Source organism: Mus musculus, chromosome X (genome assembly GCF_000001635.26).
Source record: "Mus musculus strain C57BL/6J chromosome X, GRCm38.p6 C57BL/6J".
In the NCBI taxonomy this organism is placed as follows: Eukaryota; Metazoa; Chordata; class Mammalia; order Rodentia; family Muridae; genus Mus; species Mus musculus.
Window position 1 is genome coordinate 111162880 of NC_000086.7, and position 6296 is coordinate 111169175.

The 6296-nt window shown below is 38.1% G+C and overlaps 1 pseudogene; it reads left to right on the forward strand.

Annotated features, from left to right (window-relative positions):
- On the forward strand, positions 5365 to 6007 carry Gm10112 (predicted pseudogene 10112; annotated as a pseudogene).

Sequence of the window (6296 nt, forward strand, 5' to 3'; positions counted from 1 at the left end):
TCCAAATCCATGCCAGCATCTGCTGTCACCTGAATTTTTGATCTTAGCCATTCTGACTGGTGTGAGGTGGAATCTCAGGGTTGTTTTGATTTGCATTTCCCTGATGATTAAGGATGTTGAACATTTTTTCAGGTGCTTCTCTGCCATTCAGTATTCCTCAGGTGAGAATTCTTTGTTCAGTTCTGAGCCCCATTTTTTAATGGGGTTATTTGATTTTCTGAAGTCCACCTTCTTGAGTTCTTTATATATGTTGGATATTAGTCCCCTATCTGATTTAGGACAGGTAAAGTTCCTTTCCCAATCTGTTGGTGGTCTTTTTGTCTTATTGACGATGTCTTTTGCTTTGCAGAAACTTTGGAGTTTCATTAGGTCCCATTTGTCAATTCTCGATCTTACAGCACAAGCCATTGCTGTTCTGTTCAGGAATTTTTCCCCTGTGCCCATATCTTCAAGGCTTTTCCCCACTTTCTCCTCTATAAGTTTCAGTGTCTCTGGTTTTATGTGAAGTTCCTTGATCCACTTAGATTTGACCTTAGTACAAGGAGATAAGTATGGATCGATTCGCATTCTTCTACACCATAACAACCAGTTGTGCCAGCACCAATTGTTGAAAATGCTGTCTTTCTTCCACTGGATGGTTTTAGCTCCCTTGTCGAAGATCAAGTGACCATAGGTGTGTGGGTTCATTTCTGGGTCTTCAATTCTATTCCATTGGTCTACTGGTCTGTCTCTATAACAGTACCATGCAGTTTTTATCACAATTGCTCTGTAGTAAAGCTTTAGGTCAGGCATGGTGATTCCACCAGAGGTTCTTTTATCCTTGAGAAGACTTTTGGTTATCCTAGTTTTTTTTGTTATTCCAGATGAATTTGCAAATTGCTCCTTCTAATTCGTTGAAGAATTGAGTTGGAATTTTGATGGGGATTGCATTGAATCTGTAGATTGCTTTTGGCAAGATAGCCATTTTTACAATGTTGATCCTGCCAATCCATGAGCATGGGAGATCTTCCCATCTTCTGAGATCTTCTTTAATTTCTTTCTTTAGAGAGTTGAAGTTCATATCATACAGATCTTTCACTTCCTTAGTTAGAGTCATGCCAAGGTATTTTATATTATTCGTGACTATTGAGAAGGGTGTTGTTTCCCTAATTTCTTTCTCAGCCTGTTTATCCTTTGTGTACAGAAAAGCCATTGACTTGTTTGAGTTAATTTTATATCCAGCTACTTTGTTTGAGTTAATTTTATATCCAGCTACTTCATTGAAGCTGTTTATCAGGCTTAGGAGTTCTCTAGTGGAATTTTTAGGGTCACTTATATATACTATCATATCATCTACAAAAAGTGATATTTTGACTTCTTTCTTTCCAATTTGTATCCCCTTGATCTCCTTTTGTTGTCTAATTGCTCTGGCTAGGACTTCAAGTACAATGTTGAATAGGTAGGGCGAGAGTGGATAGCCTTGTCTAGTCCCTGATTTTAGTGGGATTGCTTCCAGCTTCTCACCATTTACTTTGATGTTGGCTATTGGTTTGCTGTAGATTGCTTTTATCATGTTTAGGTATGGGCCTTGAATTCCTGATCTTTCCAAGACTTTTATCATGAATGGGTGTTGGATTTTGTCAAATGCTTTCTCAGCATCTAAGGAGATGATCATGTGGTTTTTGTCTTTGAGTTTGTTTATATACTGGATTACATTGATGGATTTCCGTATATTGAACCATCCCTGCATCCCTGGGATGAAACCTATTTGGTCAGGTTGGATGATTGTTTTGATGTGTTCTTGGATTTGGTTAGCAAGAACTTTATTGAGGTTTTTTGCATCGATATTCATAAGGGAAATTGGTTCAAGTTCTCTATCTTTGTTGGGTCTTTTTGTGGTTTAGGTATCAGAGTAATTGTGGCTTCATAGAATGTGTTGGGTAGAGTACCTTCCGTTTCTATTTTGTGGAATAGTTTCTGAAGAACTGGAATTAGGTCTTCTTTGAAGGTCTCATAGAATTCTGCACTAAACCCGTCTGGTCCTGGACTTTTTTTTGGCTGGGAGACTATTAATGACTGCTTCTATTTCTTTAGGAGATATAGGACTGTTTACATCATTAACCTGATCTTGATTTAGCTTTGGTACCTGGTATCTGTCTAGAAACCTGTCAGTTTCATCCAGGTTCTCCAGTTTTGTTGAGTATAGCCTTTTGTAGAAGGATCTGATGGTGTTTTGGATTTCTTCGAGGATCTGTTGTTATGTCTCCCTTTTCAGTTCTGATTTTGTTAATTAGGATTTTGTCCCTGTGCCCTCTAATGAGTGTAGCTAAGGGTTTATCTATCTTGTTGATTTTCTCAAAGAACCAACTCCTTGTTTGGTTAATTCTTTGAATAGTTCTTCTTGTTTCCACTTGGTTGATTTCACCCCTGAGTTTCATTATTTCCTGCCGTCTACTCCTCTTGGGTGAATTTGCGTCCTTTTTTTCTAGAGCTTTTAGATGTGTTGTCAAGCTGCTAGTATGTGCTCTCTCCCGTTTCTTCTTGGAGGCACTCAGAGCTATGAGTTTCCCTCTTAGAAATGCTTTCATTGTGTCCCATAGGTTTGGGTACGTTGTGGCTTCATTTTCATTAAACTCTAAAAAGTCTTTAATTTCTTTCTTTATTCCTTCCTTGACCAAGGTATCATTGAGAAAAGTGTTGTTCAGTTTCCACGTGAATGTTGGCTTTCTTTTATTTATTTTGTTATTGAAGATCAGCCTTAGTCCATGGTGATCTGATAGGATGCATGGGACAATTTCAGTATTTTTGTATCTGTTGAGGCTTGTTTTGTGACCAATTATGTGGTCAATTTTGGAGAAGGTACCATGAGGTGCTGAGAAGAAGGTATATCCTTTTGTTTTAGGATAAAATGTTCTGTAGATATCTGTCAGGTCCATTTGTTTCATCACTTCTGTTAGTTTCACTGTGTTCCTGTTTAGTTTCTGTTTCCATGATCTGTCCATTGGTGAAAGTGGTGTGTTGAAGTCTCCCACTATTATTGTGTGAGGTGCAATGTGTGCTTAGAGCTTTATTAAAGTTCCTTTAATGAATGTGGCTGCCCTTGTATTTGGAGCATAGATATTCAGAATTGAGAATTCCTCTTGGAGGATTTTACCTTTGATGAGTATGAAGTGCCCCTCCTTGTCTTTTTTGATTAATCTTGGGTTGGAAGTTGATTTTGTTAGATATTAGAATGGCTACTCCAGCTTGTTTCCTTCATACCATTTGCTTGGAAAATTGTTTTCCAGACTTTCATTCTGAGGTAGTGTCTATCTTTTTCTCTGAGATGAGTTTCCTGTAAGCAGCAAAATGTTGGGTCTTGTTTGTATAGCCAGTTTGTTAGTCTATGTCTTTTTATTGGGGAGTTGAGTCCATTGATATTAAGAGATATTAAGGAAAAGTAATTGTTGCTTCCTGTTATTTTTGTTGTTAAAGTTGGCATTCTGTTCTTGTGGCTGTGTTCTTTTAGTTTTGTTGAGGGATTACCTTCTTGTTTTTTCTAGGGCGTGGTTCCCATCCTTGTACTGGTTTTTTTCTGTTATTATCCTTTGAAGGGCTGGAATCCTGGAGAGATAATGGGTCAATTTATTTTTGTCGTGGAATACTTTGGTTTCTCCATCTATGGTAATTGAGAGTTTGGCTGGGTATAGTAGCCTGGGCTGGAATTTGTGATCTCTTAGTGTCTGTATAACATCTGTCCAGGCTCTTCTGGCTTTCATAGTCTCTGGTGAAAAGTCTGGTGTAATTCTGATAGGCTTGCCTTTATATGGTACTTGACCTTTTTCCCTTACTGCTTTTAGTATTCTATCTTTATTTAGTGCATTTGTTGTTCTGATTATTATGTGTCGGGAGGAATTTCTTTTCTGGTCCAGTCTATTTGGAGTTCTGTAGGCTTCTTGTATGTTCATGGGCATCTCTTTCTTTAGATTTGGGAAGTTTTCTTCAATAATTTTGTTGAAGATGTTTGCTGGTCCTTTGAGTTGAAAATCTTCATTCTCATCCACTCCTATTATCCGTGGGTTTGGTCTTCACAAGTGTGGACACTTTGCCCCTTCTTAGAATTGGGATCAATCACCCATGGAAGGAGTTACAGAGACAAAGTTTGGAGCTGAGACAAAAGGATGGACCATCTAGAGACTGCCATATCCAGGGATCCATCCCATAATCAGCCTCCAAATGATGACACCATTGCATACACTAGCAAGAGTTTACTGAAAGGACCCTGATATAGCTGTCTCTTATGAGACTAGGCCTGGGCCTAGCAAACACAGAAGTGGATGCTCACAGTCAGCTATTGGATGGATCACAGGGCCCCCAATAGAGGAGCTAGAGAAAGTATCCAAGGAGCTAAAGAGATCTGCAACCCTGTAGGTGCAACAACATTATGAACTAACCAGTACCCCGGAGCTCTTGACTCTAGCTGCATATGTATCAAAAGATGGCCTAGTCGGCCATCACTGGAAAGAGAGGCCCATTGGACATGTAAACTTTATATGCCCCAGTGCAGGAGAATGCCAAGGCCAAAAAGTGGGAATGGGTGGGAAGGGGAGTGGGGTAGGGGTATGGGGGACTTTTGGGATAGCATTGGAAATGTAATTGAGGAAAATATGTGATAAAAAATATTTAAATAAAAAATATTTAAATAAAAAAAGATGTTTATTATCAGAAACACAAAAGACAAAAAATGTTATCAAGGGTGTTAAAAAAAGAAAACTCTTATACAATGTTGGTATAAATGTTCAATGTAGAAAATAAAGAGGTTCCTTGAAGAGTTGAAAATAGGACAATCATATGATACAGCAACACCACTTCCTGAACTTCCATGTCCATTTCAGCATCGTTATTCACAATCATTCCAAGTATCCATCAATAAACAAATCTATAAAGAAAATAGTATAGCTTGTCATGGTAGCACATACCAGCACTCAGGAGGCAGGTAAATCTCTGTGAGTTTGAGGCTAACCTGGTCTACATAGTGCATTCCAGGACAGCCAAAATGGAGAATTTTAGAATTCTATTAATCTATAAAAGGATACCCTGCCATCTGTGACAACATAGGTGAATCTGCAGAACATTGTGCCAAATTAAATAATCCAGTCACAAAATGAAAAATAAAATATGCTGTCAACTGTATTTGAACTCTCATAAATATGAAAATCACAAAAGTATAGAGTATAAGAATTATTTCAAGGACATATGATCATTTCAGGACTCTGCCTATTAAATGGGATGTTATTGAAAGTATACAGCTACAGTAATATAATGGTTGTATCGTGTGCTTCATATTACTTCTTTTACTTTTTATTATACAATCATAATTATAATATACAATGAATGTGGTGGTCGCAAGCAATAAAAAAGAGTTACAGAACCTGGAGCTGTGGGCCACTGAGGATAAGCCTGATCTAGTCTTTTCTGAAGTCTGGTTCCTTATCAGGAATTATGATGGGAACCCTTGTGACCTGTAAAGATATCCCCCCATGGGTGAAAGTGCCTGAAGACCTGAAAGATCCAGAAGTATTTCAAGTCCACTCGCTGGTGCTAAAATCTCTGTTTGGCCCACAAGGACCTCGAATGCCTCACATCGAGCAGGTAAGCCAGGCCGTGTTTGAGCTGAAGAATCTGGAATCTTCCAAACATACCGAGGTCTTAATTTATGGCTCTCAAAACAACAAGATTCGGGCTAAATGGATGCTTCAGTCCATGGCTGAGAGGTACCGCCTGTGCCAGCAAAGAGGAGTGCTCAAGCTGGAGGAAGCAATGAAGACCCGGGAACTAGGCCAGTGTACGAAGTGAAGCCAGTTTCCAGTCATTGTGTCTCCCACCTGGACACAGGTTAAGCTATGGCCAGTGTTTGGTTCTGGCGTGATTTTCAACTTTTGTTACATCCTAACAAGATATTCCTAGATCCCTGCTGTGCATTCTGATGTGAATATCTCTTTTCCAAGTTTATTATTCTAACTAAATAATAAAATTTAAATGATTAAAATGCACGTTGTCATTAAAATATCAAAAGAGCCAAAACAAACAAACAAACAAACAAACAAAAAAGACAAAAAGGAGTTGCAGAAAGAAAAGTAAGAAGGAAGAGGAAATACAGAGAAGCAAAGAAAAATTAAAAGTCAAAAGAATGATGAAAAAGAGATTCAATATTATATACTTTGATACTCATACAGGCATATTTCTAAAGCATAATCAGTGTTTCTTCAAAAGAAAAGAGAGATTATTATTTATCTGATGCTAGTCCAGATATTCCAATGAGCTCATAATCCATTAAT